Below are 18,426 nucleotides of genomic sequence, written 5' to 3'. Positions count from 1 at the left end.
TCGATCGACTTATGCCAGGCGATCGCGATAAATACTCCTATGAGACTGCAACCAAATTCCTTGACCTTGCGGCTAAAACCAACAAGGATACTGAGAAGGACCAACATTTATTCATTTTGTAGGTCAGAGTAAAAACTTGACCCAAATGGTCGAGGGACTGGAAGTGATGTCCAAAGAGAACATCAAATGCATACTACCTACTGAGCAGGGCAGATCAATGGACATTGAAAATAAACATATCGAAGAGATGTTATTAACCATCCTGCAAAAGCTAAATGAGAAATATTAAGTGCTAGAGAAGATTAGAGAAAATGTAGAAGTGCTAAATCAGATAAGCAATTATCACTCTAGATCTATCCAACTAATTGCAACTCTCTTGGGTCACATAATGCCTGATCTCCATCAGGCACAAGACAAGGGGTGGGAAAATGGTGTTTTGGCCAATTCCATAAGTGAATGTTAGGTGCTCACCTGCGTCGTGCCACGACGTTAACTAAGGCATTGTTTGGGAGGCAACCCAAAACCCTTAACTACTTTAAGTTTTTTATTTTTGAAATAAAGGTGTTTTGATTTTGTAAGAATGGAGCATGAAAAGTTTGTGAAAAGTACAGGATGAATTACTCAAATCCAATTGGCGAAACGCCGATTAGATCTGGGACAGCTACAAAGACCGCCATTTGGATCCTCACTTTGGTTAGGGGTCCTGTAAAACTCGAAAAGGTAGATGAACACTCGGCGGATTGCTGAGTAGCTAAGCAAATCCAAATAATGTCGCTGAATGGGTTCGATCTGGATGGAATTTATAAAACTACGGGCCTTAACTTCCAACCTTTTTACATGCCCCTCACTCTCGATTATCGCAAATATCGCACCTACTTAGTATTTTTAGAATGTTTGGAAATCGTAGGTATTTTAGCTATTTGAGTAGTGCTTAGATCTATGATAACCTACTGCTTAGCATCACAATCTTGATCTAATCTTCCTAAAAGGTTGGCTCTCTAAACCCTGCATTTAATTTTGGGATGGATACTCTCATTTCAAGTAATTTTATCCAGTGTCGTGTGATGTGCCTTCCGGATGAATTTAGATTATTCTAAGCGCTAAGGCGAACTCACCGAACCCTTCGGCGAGTCGCCAAATCATCCCATTTGGCCTTCAACTTCATGCTGCTTATAGTCAGTGTTTTGTAACCTTTCGGCGACTCGCTAAGCTATTCGGCAAATCCTGCTGAAATTGTGTTTCTCTAACACTCGATCTAGTTGTTCTGACTTCTTTTGAATTCTTTGAAGAAATGGCTAAATCTAAAGTTGCAGGAAGAAGCAAGCCACCCCAAGATAGAACAAAAGGGATTACAATGAGCAAGGATGCAGATACATTCAGAAGAAAAGTTGCCAAACTTTCCAAATCTTGCGAGAAAGGGAAAGGCAAACACAAGGCCTTTGAATTATCAGACAGGGCTGAGCGGCGAGTTAAGAGGGGGAATGATTCACCCAGGGCCAGGACTCTCCAGCCTACATTTATTGCACCTCCAATTCCAACAATGACACTGGTATTAGCACCTCTCGTACAAGGTCCTTGGTCGAAATCAAATCGAGAAAAGGCTGAGGGGTTGAGGAAAATTCTGGAAGAAAAGTGTCCATCCATTGACGGCGTTATAGATAGATACCCAGAGATAATGGAGTGTCTGAGATACCACAAGTTCCAAATCTTCACTAAACCCCGTGGCCCTTATATTCCAAACAGGGTAAGAGAGTTCTATAGTGCATATAATGCACTAATACCCCAGCAAAAGAAACTAGCAGCAACCTTCAGAGAATTTAGCTATGTGGTTGTCAAAGGCAGGAGAGTGAAATGTGATAATGAGGAAACATTGGGGATCACCGCCAATATCTCATTTGAACAAAAAAGCTGGAAGAGATGAAAGAGTAGTTAACCCTACTAATTGCAGATGAAACTCCAAAGTGGGCGGGAGAACGAGTTCTGATTGAAAATAAAGAACTAAACATAGTCGCAAGGTTCTGGTTTGGTTTTATCAGCAACACAATTATGCCATCCCAAAATGAGTCTATCTTTTGCCTTGCCAAGGCAGCCTACCTAGGTTGCGTCATAAAGGAGACTCAGATAAACTTGGGTACAATCATTAATTCAGAGATACCCATGCGTGCAAGATAGAGCCGAACCTCACTTCCATTTCCAGTCTTGATCACAAAATTGTGTAAATGAGCCCAGGTGCCTCGGGATGTCAGGAAGGACGTAGAAGTGATGCCCATAGCCTCTACTGATATTCGGAGGATCGAAGCCGAGTATCTTAAGGATAAGGAAGAAAAGAAAAAGGCAACATTGATGAACTTAGTAAACACCTAATCATCACCAGTAGAGACACATTTGTCTACATTGACCCCTGGACCTTCAGGTATATCCATTGCCACTATTACTCATACTAATTCTCCAGGTTCTTCTTTTGCTGCACGATCGCTAAAACCCACCACTGTGGCTGCTGATTCCCGACTTTCACTCACCCGGGCGTCTCTACTCCATATGGGATAGGTGGCTCTTTCTGCTGATCATCAAGCTGCGAACCTAGAGGCCTCTGTTCCAGACATGATCCGGATTGCTTTGAATGATGATATGAAACCTTTGAGCACTACCATTGATGCCCTAACGGCAAGAATAGCGGCGTGCGAGCATAACCAAGGGTCCACAGATGAGGTGACAACTTTAAAAGCTGCCATTGCTGAACTACGAAAATATATAGACCACATGAAGTCCACCAATGTATCCATGGTCTTTGGAACAGTAGAGACTCCAGATATGCCTGAAATACCTTAGATTACCATAGGGCATGGAGATGGAAGGGAGCATACAACCGATCCTGAACCAAAGACAGAAACTGACGAAGAGATGTTTGAGGAAGTTACAGCGGACGACATAGCCGAGACTGAAGAAATCATGATAAATTCTACTGTGCAGGCTTCTTTAGCACAGTCTCATGCTACGGGATCCAGTGGAGCTTGTATTTTTGGTGGTCACTCCGGATACTGATGCCATGATAGATAGAGAAATCGCATAGCCATGATCCCCTCTTTACCTCCCTCTCTATTCTAATTATCTTTCAAATCTTTGGATATTTATTACTTGCATTTGAGGACAAATGTTTTTATTTGTGGTGGGGTAAGGCCCACCAATGTGTGCTACTTTTTGCTCGTGTTTGTGTTTATACCTAGGTTGTTCTATTTATAACTATTTTTACACTATTTTTTTGGATGTTTGAGCTCATGGCTTCCCTACAACATTTTAGGCTATGGCCAACCCTGTAAAGTGTAGCCTAAACTAGAAAAAATTGTGGCCTTCGCTAAAAGGCTACACTTTTGGACTTTAAGCAACACTTTTTAGAGGGTGGCTTAAAGCAGAGTAACCTTTGACATTAGGCTACACTTTTGAAATGTTGCCAGAGCATCTACACTTAAAAAGAGTGGCCAAAGAGGTATAACGGGCACTCTTTTTAGTAATTCATTAGCAACACCTTTTGTTAGATTATACTACACTTAAAAGTGTGGCCTTTGCTTTGTTATTGGTCACACTTAAAAAGTGTTTCCTTTTATATCCCATCTACAACAACACTTATAAAGTGTAACTTTTCTTATGTACAAGATAAAATTTGTAATCGGTAAGCCACACTTTGGACGTCCCTATAGCCACACTTTTGAAGTATGGCAATGTTGTGTAGAATTTTTGTAGACACAATTTTTCATTTTTAAGAATAATACTTTTTATCTGCATATATTCAATAATCCCATATTTAAATATATATAAATGATCTAAACCACAAAATTAGCTAATAAATAAATCGAAGCTATATATTTCAAATAAACTTCGAGAAACTTGTCTTCTACAACCAATACATAGAAAGTGATTGCTTAAAGATCTCTTCTATGAATAAATTCCACAAAACCAAATGCATTCAAACAAATATGACAATAGTCCAAGAATTCTTCATCGTTCACTACAATATATCGAGTTTAATTCTAGCCACTTTTCAAATTCAATTATCGGCATTTTTCTGCACATTCAAAATAAAATTATAAGTTAGTGAAATAAATCATGTATTTAATATGCTCAATACTAGTTATTTTTAACAATGCTTCATAGCCCCTTCCCAATGTAGTAGTACTGTCATGAAAAACTGGACTCTAAGTTCCTATTAAAACAAGTATTTCATATGCTAGTAAGATGTCACAGTAAGTAACTACAACAAAATCCATTTTTCAATCAACTGTTGTTACAAAAACTATAAAATCCTAGTTCTACATGTAATCCAAGACTCTTTCGGCAAATATGAATAATAAATCTGGGAGAAAAGAACAACAAACTTAAATGATCACTAACAAACTACATTTGGGTAACTCCATATCCCGTTAAAGTAGAATATAGATACAAATTTTAGGAATTTCTGGTTGTGTGTGGATTAGTCACTGACAGGATATGCTTGAATGGTGAAAGATATTTGGGCAACTCTTTGAGTATCATGCCTATGTGGCCCACTAGGAATGAAAAGAGGAAGGTAATGGAGTTCAAATAACTCACCAAGGACACATGAAAATAAAAGAAATAGATAGCCTCTGTTCAAGAAGATGAACTTTCAAATAAAGCCAAACCAATCCATAACAATGCACGCTTTTATCAACAGCTTGTCACATGCTTATTTAATACAAATCTAAACTACCAAATAAAAAGCCAATTGACTAAAACTTTTCCCTTAGGAATAAATGGACTATCTGATGTTTTCAGTCATTTCAGATGCCACCATATTTCTAAATCAATAAATCAGTTCTCAGATGACAACAATAAAATCAGACCAGTTGCTAGATGGAGTCTGAAAGTAATTAATGACTAGGTTAGATTGCTTAAGTGTAAGTAGCTTAAGAAACAACATGTCTCACCTAAGCCGCTGAGTAGAAACATAGTTTGCTACAGTAAATGAACAAAAAAATGCCAGATTTTTACGAGTATCATATGTCAATCTTGCTCATTTCCTGGTCACAAAAAAAGAAAAAAATGATAAAAAAGATGATATCAAGAAATAATTTAAAGTTTCTCCCAATAAGACATCGAGAATTAGGTGTAGATTTTCGAATATATCAGCACTCGAGAATACACCTATGTCTAGCCACAACATTTGTCTCATCTGTCAGATGGGAAAATTAAGAAAAGGTTGTTGCCAAGGAAAACATACCTGATAATTCATATCCAACTTCCTTTGTACACCTGTCACAGATATTTCAGTTGGAAACAATTCAATAATAATCAGAATAAAGAAGGTAGGTGTTTCTGTGTCGCTAAAAGGATGGATGGTTATTTCATAGTTAAATTCAGGAAAGAAAATTATAAAATCGTTTGTGTAAAGAATACTAGGCCTCTGATTTAGCTTGATGACAGTAAAATCCTTTAAATTCTTATACGTCACCTACGTTAAACAGCAGGCTGTGACTTGACAGTAGAGAAGTTGATGCTAGGTTTGGGATTGTGCAACAACCCAAATGACCACTTGTAGTTTTGCTCCACTGCACCCCGCACAACAACAACAATAAAAAAGTCCATTTAAATTCATCGTAACAACATAAAACCCAAGTTTCTTACTTGTAAGATAGAAGACAGTACAAACCAGAAGGATGAGTCTTAGCAATAGCAACCTTGGTGCATAGTGATGGACGTACGTAAAAGCAACTCTGCAACATCACAAATAATATCATCTAATTTAATAGAGAGACATACATTGGATTATGTACATTAAGTTAAAAAGGGGAAGGAGTTGTCCACCTGGAAGAAAGGATGCGGAAGAGCATCGATTGCCGTCGGCCTCTTACGAGGATCCCATGAACAAAGAGACTGTAGCAAGTGATAGAAAAAAAGAAATGTCAAGCTATTAGATAGAATTGGAATATGAATAACATAACACCGGGGCCGGGCAAGGCAACATTGAGAAACACATGAACCGGACCAATGGATCTGGCTCTAGAGCAATACGAACATATGATCATTTTGTCTAATTCAACCCAAAAACTAGCTCATAAAGGAAGAATTGACCAAGATCAACTATTGATGCAAGTAAAACTTCATTACACTGATTCAGTCCAATCTTACATAAGTTATTGAGAATGATACCAACCTATTTTGAAAACTTCAATACAAGTAAAATGAAATAAGTCTAAACATTTAGAGGACAAGAGTGTCATATAGTTCCCTACCCTTTGTCTCTACTGAAATGAGCAGAACACTAGCTACTAATAAAACTACAACTGCTTCGAAACATCTGATTGCAGCCTTTGATGGCACTCTCTTACCAATTGCACCCTCGTCGAAACATAGGAGAAAATAAAGCCCCTATTTTTCCCACAATGAGGAAGCTTCAGGAGCTGAAAGCACGAGCACCAAATAGCAAGGCAGTAGTCAAAGCAGACAGTTGAGGTGCAAGAAGTGGTAAAAGGAATACAAAGTATAGAGCATACATAACTGCCATACTAAATTTTCGGCCAAGTTTCTCCACCATTATAGCTATTAAAAGAATCCCAGGGATCTCTAGAACCCAAATGTAGGATAATCTATATTTTACAACTTGTTATCAGATCAATGCTAAGTGCATGAAAGACAATCATTTACTCTAATTAGTTGAGATGAATATGACTAAAATAAAGGAAATTTGGTTTACCTGCAAAACTATTGATAAGCACATTTGTATAAAGGCTCTGATCATCCTTCGTGTGAAAAGCAATTAACGAGTGTTGGCATTGTTCAATATTAAATAGAGAGGTTGGTAATATAATAGCATAATATGCAGAATTAGTTCCAATATAAACCACCTATATAAGGAGAGTATTTCTACCAAATGCGGGGGACAAAAGCACCAGTAAGGATAAGAAGCCTGATTTAACACTCGAGATTTTGTTTTTTCCAAAAGAATGCAATTCCTCAGTCAGTTGGGAAGAAACAAGCTTTCTAGGAGGAAGTTGTGTCTTATTCAGCACTTCTATTTTCTTCAACATATCACATGCATCGCTTGTTCGACCCATGGTACACAGATATCTAGGAGATTCTACTGTAAATACAAATAACAAAAGTTCTACAAATGATGGTTTGGATGATAAAGCTACTGGCCACCTCCAACCCAATCTTGGCATAATTATCTGCAACATAACAACTAATAAGAATATATGAGATTACGGCAGAATTTTGGTGACAACTAATAACAATTACTATTTTGTCTGCATTGTACAGTCCTCAAGCTTAGAACAAACAAAATTGCTTTCAGCACGAAGAATCAGAAGTAAATTGTGCAGTAGTACATGCTTGCAGAAGAAGAATTGCTAAAGGGCTTCCATTTTTTCCAATTGTTTCTGTTTTTCTATATGCAAATGATATTATTTGAAGGCACGATATAATAGAAGATCAATAAGTGAGGAAACATCAAAGAAAAACTTATCCAAAACACATGTAGAAGATAACTCCTAATGATATATAATGTACCAGTGCTAATAAAGCCTCAAGTATTGTTCCGATTGTCCAAAAACATGTACAAATAATCGTCCACATTCCCCTTTTTTGTGAAGGTACAGATTCAAGAAACCAAGATCCATAAACAGGTACACCACCAACTCCAACTCCACCCATAATACGCACAGCAAGCAACAAATTATAATTTGGAGAAAAAGTACTGAGTGTTGCACATAATGCACTCACTATTACTATACTTAAAAGACCCTTCTTGTTCGTCAACACAAAGAATAAAATTAGATTATTCTCAAATATAATAAAACAAAATAAAATTGTACGTTTCCAATAATTTCTTGCCTTCTTCCATAACAGGTTGTAATAAATCCCCAAAAAAAATTACATTCCCTTTTAGAAGGTGTATTCAGAAAGTTTGCATAAATGACGATGTTGCGAACAATTAAGAAAGTGATACGAATGTTTTAACCACTTCTTACCATGATTAAACTAAAAGCATTTTCACTGGCAGATGGAACTAGCAAGGCAAGAAAGTGATACAAATGTTTTAGCCACTTGTTGCTGTGATTAAACTAAAAGCATTTTCACTGCAGATGGAACTAGCAAGGCAAGATTTACACCAACAACCTGCCAAATAAAATCAGGGACGGTGTCAACCCACATTCAAAAGAAATCACTTTGCAAGTTTATACGAACACTTTGGAACTACTTTGGGTCATCACCACATTTACAAGCTTTTAAATAAATATTTCAATCTCTAATGTCCATACTATATAGAAATAAAAGCACTAACTCATAAAGAAACACAAATAAACTAAAAGAAAACGAAATGAAGCACAAACATTTCAAAAGACAATCTACAATACCATTCCAGAACACCTGACCAATTTAAATGGACATCGAGTTTAATACTATATGTAACATAATGAAACACAAATTTCATCTAACAATTCAAAATCTCATAAAATGAAAAGATAGTCATATAAATTATGATTTTTGAATACCATCAACAGGGCAAACTGATGAACAGAAGAAGGTTGGCATTTATGAGCATACTGATTGAATCTATCTTCGTCATTACAACCGATATACACACCCGTAAATCCCCAAATTCCTGAAAACAATGTCGAAATTCTTCAAACTATTTCTCCAGTTTATCGAAAGTAGGAGAACCAAGTATCGACTACCGTAAAATCCCTTCTTCCTCCAATCAATGTTGAAATTCTTCAACCTATTACTCCAGTTTCTTAGATGAAGGTGAAGAAAAATTAGGGAAATCACCACCATCCATCAAAGTACTGAAAAATGTAGAGTGACAACGAGATTTGAAAAATGACAAACTGGTTAAAATGGAGAATTCATGAGTCAAAATAAGAAGAAGAAGCAGGAGGAGGAGGAGGAGGAGGAGGAGGAGGAGGAGGAGAAGAAGAAGGAGGAGGAGGTAGGGTTTAGGCGTGAGATTTTTGGTATATGCAAATAGCAACTCTTATTCTTATTTGGGGCACAAATTTGATTATAGAGTTAAAGTTTATGAGAGTTTTTTTAAAATTTGTTTTGTATGAGTTCCTTTTTTGGCCAATTGGAAATTAGAGGGAGAGTTAAATATGTTGGAGGGAATAACATATCTTAGTGAAAATTTTAGGAAATCTATAGCGACACTTAAAAAGTGTTGTTTTTTAAATTATAAAAATGCCACACTTTAAAAGTGTATTGATAGATATAAATAAGTGTTGCCAATTATATTATGATATGAGTATACTTTAAAAATGTAGCCTATACCACAAAAGAGCACGCTTGACATATGTAGCTAATGTTACCGTGGTCAAAACCTAAAAACTAAGGCTACACTTTAAAAGTGTACCCAAAAATATTTAAGGCAACACTTTACAAGCGTTGTCCAGATTTAGTGTGGCCTTAGGCCTAAAATGTTGTAGTGCTTTCTTCTATTTTTAATTGCAAACGATTTTTGGCCCTTCTGAAATTTTTTAAATTTTTTGCATATTTTTGCCACCCCTGAATTGTTTATTGTGGCTGTTCTATTGCAAAAAAATTAAGTCTCGATTTCAATCAATACCGATGACTTGAATAGTGCTCTTAATTGAACGAACATGAATGTATTTCTACGATGAGGCCAAATGAAGTTGCATAGACAATGTGTGAACTCTTTGCATCTGGTTGTGATTTACCATTTATCGAATTGATTTTCTTGTAATGAGTGTTGCACACTAGCGAAAGTGTGTAGTCTTGTTTGACTTCAGTGTTGATGCCTTGTGTGATTAGCTTGCTTTGAAACTTGCATGAATAAACCTAGAATTTTCCATGTTAGTCTTATTGATTTAGAAAGGTGTCTTCTTGAGATGATCTTAGACAACTTTAAAGAGTGTGAGCCAAATTTGACATATACCTCTTATGCCAGCCTACCCGTGAGCGTGTGAAACTCTTTTGAACACCTTTCTAAGCCTTACTTTTCTTTCGAAGAACCTTTATGAACCGTAGACCTTACTTGACCCACTACCTACAATCCTTTTGAGTTGTTGTTTAGAGAATAGCCAACTTAGGCGGGGATGTGATGAAAAGGAAAAGGAGAAGTCAAGAAATGCAAGAAAAGTCCCCCTTAACCCATGGTATTGCATAAAAATGGAACCCCTTCAATTCAATTTTTTTTTTTAAAAAAAAGTATGATAGGAATCGGGTTTCAAGCAATATATGGATGATAATAAAAAGGTAACTTAGAAGTACTAGAAAAAGAATTGATAAAGGAAAAGAAGGGAATGCCTTTAGAATGCCACAACTCACGAGGAAAACGTCACAAGGCTGAAATGACCATACCTTTGCACTGAGGCCCTTTACAAGCCTTAGAAAGACCTTTTTGATCTTGAGTAAGCCGTATTGAAAGTTCATTGGAAAATAAGGGCAAACCTATGGGTGAAAACATGCATTGTGTTCCTTTTTTTTTTAGTGTTAGTGTTGTATCTGATTCCTGATCTTGAAATGATTAACCTCTGTGTGTGAATATGGAATCATTCTTCATGAGAGGGAATTTAGATACTTTTTATTAAGCTTGGACTTGCACAAGTTGCAAGTACTGTGAGCATGAGAATCATTGGTAATGGTGTATCACAACTTGAATCTTTGGTTACACAATCGATCCTTGCATAAGTAAATTGAGTCTTGTTGTGTGGACTCATGATTGAGTCGCGTGTAGCACTGTTTGAGACACCCTTTTTGAATGGCTGAACTCAAGTTTGCTTGGGGACAAGCAAAAGTTTAAGTTGGGGGTGTTGATGAGTCCAAAAATTGGACTCATTTAGGGCTCTATTTTGATAGAAATAGTGTGCTCGAATGCTTATTTTGTCACAATATCTGATGAAAACTATTAAATTTTTGGTATTTGAAGTTTTAGTGGAAGCATGGACACTTAGGTGCAAAGAGAAATAAAGAGGCTAAAAAGAACAAAGAAGCTGAAGCATGAGCATCACCAAGAACCTTCGGCGATTCGCCGATAGGATAGACTCCGCCCTTTGTTCTAGTATGCGAAGCCCTGAAGGAAGAGGATCAAAAAGGCGATCATAGGATTAGTCAGCGCTTCGCCGAATAGTTCCGCGAAGCAGTACTATACCACCCAATAGTCCAGAATGTGAAGATGTTGTAGGAAAGCACTCAACGATGATGAGACAGAAGAAGGGCGAGTCGCCGAGTCATTTGGCAGACTCGACTAACCTGGCCAAACTATCCGCCTGCACCAATTTCTGATGGCTATAAATACTAGACTCTTTATTAATTTTAGAGGTTCCGAACCATTATTATTAATTTCATAATAGAATAGTATGTTTTTAGATATTTTCTCTCAAGTTTCGAGGGGATTTTTTGGGAGACTTGAAGAGAGAAAGATTTAATCCTCCCCAAGTTGGAAGTGGATCTTCTCTATTAATCTTCCTTTGCTTAAATAAAGGCTTAATTTCTTATACCAATTTGATTTTAGTATCATTTTAGGTGAATTTTGTTATTTCTTGATGTGTGGCTGAAAACCCCGTTATTGGGGTGTGATTTAGCAAATATGTGTTGTTATTGTTGTTGGGTCTTGCTTGCTGATAGGGTAGATGTATTTTAATGGTGATTTCACTTAGTGGTTGTGATTTAATTTAGCCTAGTCACTATTATCTTGCAAATTTCCTATTGAAAGCATGTACCCAACGATTTATCTCAACTTGAATTGCGGTCACACCCCAAGAACATTTCCCAATACTTGATTTTCTTGTTAATTTTTGCTATTTTTACTACTTGTGACAAAAACCCTAGTTGATACTTGACACTTTCGTGTGACCCCCTTTAATTTACCTTGTTTTTGTTCGTTATTGTCTTTAGCTATGACTAGTTAGAGCTTAATTTTATTTTTCTATCAATTCTCAAAACCACTCCCTTGGGACACGACCCCAACCTTTAGTTGGACTACTATACTATCGACGATCGTAGATACTCATACCGTATGTTAGTGTCGTTGGTCACGATAAGCATCAACCCACTACCTATAATTCTCTTGATTTGTGGTTTAGCGATTAGCCAACTTAGGCCAAATGCCTGATTTGGGGGTGTGGTAAAAAGGAAAAGAAGGAGTCAAGAAGTGCAAGAAAAGTCTCCCTTAACCCTTGGTGTTGCAGAATAATGGAGACCCTTTAGAAAAAAAAACTGTGGAATAAAGTACCAAAGAAATCGAGATTTCAAGCAATCCATGGAGGTGAATAAAAAGATGTCTTAGAAGCACTAGAAAAAGAATTTATAAAGACAATGAAGGGAATGCCTTGAGAATACCATATCTCACGAGGAAAAAGTCACTGAGCCTAAATCATACCTTTGCACCCATTACAAGATTTAGAATGACTTGTTTGATCTTGAGTGAGCCAGACTGAAGATCGATCGGAAAATAAGGGCAAACCTATGGGTAAAAACATCCATTGTGTTCCTCTTTTTGAGTGTGAGCGTTGCATCTGATTCCTGATCTTGAATTCATTAACCTCTTTGTGTGAATATGGAATCATACTTGATATGAGGGCACTTCGATACTTCCTGTTGAGCTTGATTGCACAAGTAGCAAGTATTGCGAGCATGAGAATCTATGGTAATGGTGTGTCACAACTAGAATCTTTGGGAACACAATTGATCCTTGCATAAGTAAATTTGAGTCTGGTTGTGTGCATTCATGATTTCGTCTTGTGTAGCACTATTTGAGACACCTTGTTGAACGGCAGAACTTGAATTTGCTTGAGGACAAGAAAAAGTTTAAGTTGGAGGTGTTGATGAGTCCTCAAATTGGACTCATTTAGGTCCTTATTTTGATAGGAATAGTGTCCTCAAATGCTAATTTTGTCTCAATATCTGATGAAAACTCGTAAGTTTCAGGTATTTAAAGTTTTAGTGGAACTATGGACACTTAGGCACACAAAGGAATAAAAAGGCTGAAAAGAACGAATAAGCTGAAGCGCATAGCTTGGTAATTCGTCAAAGGGACGCACTCCACCCTTTGTTCCAGTACACGAAGCCTTGAAGGAGTAGGATCAAAAAGGCTATGAAAGGAGCAGTCGGCGTTTCACCGAATAATTTTTCGAAGTAGTACTAGGTCACCAAATGACACAGAGCACGATGATGCTGAAGGCTAGTTCAAGACGGCGACAAACTACACCAAAGGGCGAGTCGCTGGGTTAATCGTCGATTCCGACTAACTTCGCTGAAGATCTGCAAACACTATTTTCTGAATTCTAAAAATACTAAACTTGTTATTAATATTTAAGAGTCGAACATTTATTTTAATTTCCAAAATAGAATAGTACTTTTTGGGATATTTTCTGTCGTGTTTGGAGAGGGTTTTTGGGAGACTTGAAGAAAGAAGGGTTCCATCTTCCCCAAATTGGAAGTAGGTCTTCTCCATTCTTCTTCCTTTGCTTAAATAGATGTTTGATTACTTATACCCATTTGATTTTAGTATCATTGTACGTGTATTTTGTTATTTCTTGATGTGTGGCTAAAAACCCCATTCTTGGTGTGTGATTTAGCGAATATGTGTTGATATTTTAGTTGGTCATGCTTACTGATAGGATAGATGTATTTTAATGTTTATTTCACCTAGTGGTTGTGGTTTAATTTAATGGGTTTGTAGTTGCAAATACAAAACCACCCATGTGTTATCGACTTGCCGGAGAGGGAGGTCGCAAAACCAAGACCGCTAGACTGATGGCCTTAGTAGTGGGTCGACATGAGGTTTAGCCCGAGAGGGTGAGCCCTAGTCCCATATCCTAAGACTCAGCTTGAGAGAGTGAGTGGGGTAAGGTGTAGGGTAGCCTTCATGCGGAAAATAGGTGTCCGAGAGGAACACATTTGAAACGGAGTAAGTTGCTTGAGAGGGAACTTATTTCCATCTAAAGCTCAGCCTAGTCACTATTATCTTGCAAATTTCCTATCAAAAGTGTGTACCAAATGATTTATGTCAACATGTATTACAGTCATAGCCCAAGAATTTTTCCCCATACTTGATTTTCTTGTTATTTTTTCTATTTTTACTACTTTTGACAAAACTGCCATTTGATAGTTGACACTTTTGTGTCACCCCTTTTTAATTTACAATATTTTTACTCGTTAATGTCTTTAGCTACGATTAATTTGAACTAAATTTTATTTTTCTACTAATGCTCAAATCCACTCCCTTGGGACACGACCCCAACCCTAGGTTGGGTTACTATATTATCGACGATCGCAGACACTCGTACTATAGGTTAGTGTTATTGGCCACGATAAGCATCAAGAGCCGACCGTATTTCCAAATTTGTCATGTCATCCGTATCAATAGGAACTTGAGGAGGGGCTTGTGCTGGAACTTGGAGAGGAACCTCTTGCTCCTCATCACCTTCCTCATCTCTCCTAGCATTAGCCCTTGTATTAGTCATATCCTCTAAAACCATAGGGCACATATTAGAAGAAGGGCCTATTAAAGCCAAACTCTATGGCAATACTTAGAGAATGAAGAAGTGAGATTTCCTAAGCATCCAATAGCCTCTTATCCATAACTGTGGCGCGCTTCACATTTATGAACAAGACTATACTAGTCGTGGTTTGAGACAATCCTAGAACCATTCATAACCTTGTGCTCTAATTACCAAGTTGTCACGACCCAGGGGTACACCCTACATGTAACATGGTGCACTTGACCCCGAAGGGCTCACATACAAGCCCTTAGCATATAAAAACATAAGATAATAGAAAAGTACGGAAATTTTAAAAAAAATTATCCATACATATTTGTCTCAAACCATCTAATATAGCTTTAGAATAAAACTCTTGGAACAAAGACCATACAATAGTCTCAACATGAAATAAAAGACATAAAGGACATGGTGGGTTTTGTCCTTGAAGCTATGAGGACTCACCAAGATCTTCAACTCTTTAGCTCCTTAGAAATCTAGCTTCAAGAATAGTACTCAAGTCTCCAAATCCTACATTTGATTAGAATGTAGGCAAAGTATGCGATAGTACAAAATGTACTAAATATGTTAGCTAGCATAATCATAAGAGCATGAGATAAGGGTTTGTGAATATAAGATATAATCCATAATCATATGATATAATTCATGAAACATAAACTACAAGCGTAACAAACAATATCCTCAAAATAAGCAAATTCTCCAACATAAGCATCATATAAGCATTTATTCAACTCTTTAGTCATCTATACCATAATAGAACTATTCTCTAAGTAACCTCCAAAGCATAATTGTGCAATGCATAAATAGCATCCCATTATACCATCCAAGCTAAGTATCCATTTTTGGTCATCTTAATAATAGTCTATTGCATGGTCAAGTCTTAGGCTCTTTTACCATAAGGGCACTATACTCCTAAGTAACCTCAAAGCACACTTGTCCAATGCATGAAAGGCATCCCATAATACAATTCGAACTAAGCATAACCTTAAAGTCAACATAGTCATACTTACCATCCATTGGTCTCATTCTTTAGCTTACTTCATATAGACAAGTGAACTACCATACTTAGTCAATCATATCATGGAAGGCAACTATAGCACAATCCTACCTCAAGATACATCACTCAAAAGAACTCTTTCTTGAATAACCCTATGTCGTACTTGTGCAATGCATGAATAGAATCTCATAATACTATTCATGCCAAGTACTCCTTTTAGGTCCTCATACTAATACTTCTTGGTTTGGAACCTTGTTCCTCTCTTTAACTTTAGAACACTACAAGGTAGTCCCTTCAACACATCTTAGTTCATTATTAGGTTGAACCCTGTGAAACACTTCTTTAAGCATGTCTAAGTTCATTATTAACATGGACCCTATCAGATCCTACCTTAAGCATGTCTAAGTCTATTTATATTCTTGAAAATTGTGAGGTACTTCATTAAGTAAGTCTTAGTTCATTTATGCCTTTGAACACTATGAAATGCTTCTTCAAGAATGTCTTAGTTCATTGGATATGGAGATTGCTAGTGGAAACCTTAACTCTACTATGTAAAGGCTTCTATCTTATGAGAAATAACTATGGCAAAAACCACACTCTACTATGTAAGAGTTCCCCCCTTTAACTTGAATAGACCTCACATAAACTAGGTGTAGATATCCTTTCAACTTGGAGCCCAGACTCTATCTTGTGTGACACTCCATCTCATTGTCAATATCCACTTTGGTCCAAGCATACACCCCCAAGGTTTCACTATTAAGCCTTGCTTAACATTCATGCATCATGGAAGGATGTCCTTGAAAACCAATCCATGTTCAAGTGATTATATCAATTTATACTTTCAAGCATTCATAAGGTAGGTTAGGTGATTATAGGCCTTTCACCACAATTCTACCTATTAGACTTCTATTCATCACATTAACTTTACTCTCAAAGCCCTAGTGATTCAACATTTATGACTACAAGCCTTAATCTCAAAGCTTTACTTCATTCTATGCTTATTCATATCTAGATTACAAGATATTCAAGTCATAAGCTTCATCTTTAAGCAATTCTAATCACATTCCTCACTATCAAGAGACTCTAGTCATAATTCATCATGTAAGATCAGTCTCAAGCATTACAAATCAAAACCCATCATATTCACACCATTCTAGTTCAATTCATGTATATAGGTTTCTAGCCTTAGAAAATTACTAGTCAAAGCATTAATTCTATAAGATCACCTTGCCTACAATTTCACCTTTCATGGCAATAACCCACATAATTCAACTTCATCAATAATACTAGGCCAACCATGAAAATCACATAAATTCATCATAATATCACAATTAAATGCTAAATCAATCATAATTAGGTATTATCCACTGAATTTGAATCATACCCATCACTACCCACAACATAGGAAGAAATCCTAGCTTAGATTAGGTTTTACCTTCACAATTGGAGAAATAAATGCGGCTCTATGGGTGGAAGAACCCATAGATGAATAATCTAACATACCTTGGATATAAATTCTAGCAATCTTAAATCAATGGAGTCTTTATTTGCCCTAGTTTGATCCTCTCTACTTTTTCGGGAGTTTTCTAGAGAGAGGATTTTCTTTGGAGTGGATGAAGTAGGGTTTTCTTTGGATTCTAGGGAGAATGACTTAATTGTTGGAAACTTGAATCTGCAAAGCTTATATACTTTACTACGGAAAGAATAAATCAATGTACTATCAATTTAGGGAAATAACTAAAGACCCTTAAGTCTTTAACTCCAAAACTGCCAACCATGCCCGATTTGGCTCGCCAAGTGGACCCTTGGTCCGCCAAATTTTCCAGCAGCTCACTAAGTTGAGTAGTCCGCTTAGGGTATGGGGGAGGCAGCTTGACGATTCACCAATCCAAGCGGCAAGCCCCGACTTGGCTCGCACAAACTTCTAGTAGCTAGGCCAAGGGGACAACCCACTAGGCGAACCCAAGTGCACTTTGGCATCTTGCCAAGTCACTTGGGAGACTATGCTGTCCCTCGCCAAGTTGGCATGGGGAAAAAACATTTTTTCCTTAGTGAATCCTTTGTCCTTTAGGCACTTCCCCCAGCCAAGGCTTTAGAGCCCCACATACTATGTCCTAGGTTAGTCTATAAGATTACCGGGTGTTAAAATTTTATGATTCTAACCCTTGCTTCAAACTTTGGAAGTTCCACGTAATGCTCTAGTTTAGTCTACTAGTTTCTGGGGTATTACACAAAGCAAAACCAATTTTATGCTCTTCAATCCCGAGGTGTCCAAGAGAGCTCCCTGGATGTGGTGACCGGTATGTTAAACGTATTTCTTATTGATGTGTATGCCTTGTTTGATACAGGTGATACTTTGTCATTTGTGACACCTTTTGTGGCCATGAAGTTTGATATAGTCCTCGAAGTGTTAATAGAACCTCTCTCGATCACTACCCCGGTTGGTGATTCAGTGGTGGCTAAGAGAGTCTATAGGAAATGTCCTGTTTCCTTATCCCATAGAGTTACTTTGGTGGATTTGCTAGAGTTAGACATTTTAGACCTTGATGTGATTTTGGGTATGGATTGGTTGCATGTATATTATGCCTCTGTCAATTGTAGGACTCGGGTGGTTAGATTCCAATTTCCAAATGAGCCTATCTTCGAGTGGAAGGGGGGAAATTCTATTCCTAAAGTTCAATTGGTCTCTTGTCTTAAAGCTAGGATGATGATCTCCAAAGGGTGTATTTACCATCTCGTTAGGGTAAAGGATGTTGAATCTGAAACCCCTTTTGTAGAGTCAGTTCCGTAGTGAATGAGTTTCCAAAAGTTTTCCCCAATGATTTTCCCGGTATTCCTCCAGAGCGAGAAATAGATTTTAGTATTGATCTTTTACAAGATATGCAACCTATTTCAATCCCTCCTTATAGAATAGCTTCGGCGGAGTTACAATAGTTGAAGGATTAACTAAAGGAT

The 18,426-nt window shown here is 37.2% G+C and overlaps 1 pseudogene; it reads right to left on the bottom strand.

Moving 5' to 3' along the window:
- Window positions 1–6,034: 6,034 nt before the first annotated feature.
- LOC125856014 (organic cation/carnitine transporter 7-like) lies at window positions 6,035–14,438 on the bottom strand (annotated as a pseudogene).
- Window positions 14,439–18,426: the final 3,988 nt, after the last annotated feature.

This window comes from Solanum stenotomum, chromosome 2 (assembly GCF_019186545.1).
Source record: "Solanum stenotomum isolate F172 chromosome 2, ASM1918654v1, whole genome shotgun sequence".
NCBI lineage: Eukaryota > Viridiplantae > Streptophyta > Magnoliopsida > Solanales > Solanaceae > Solanum > Solanum stenotomum.
Note: the sequence above shows the minus strand (reverse complement) of the source record. Positions and strands in the feature narration are given on the sequence as shown.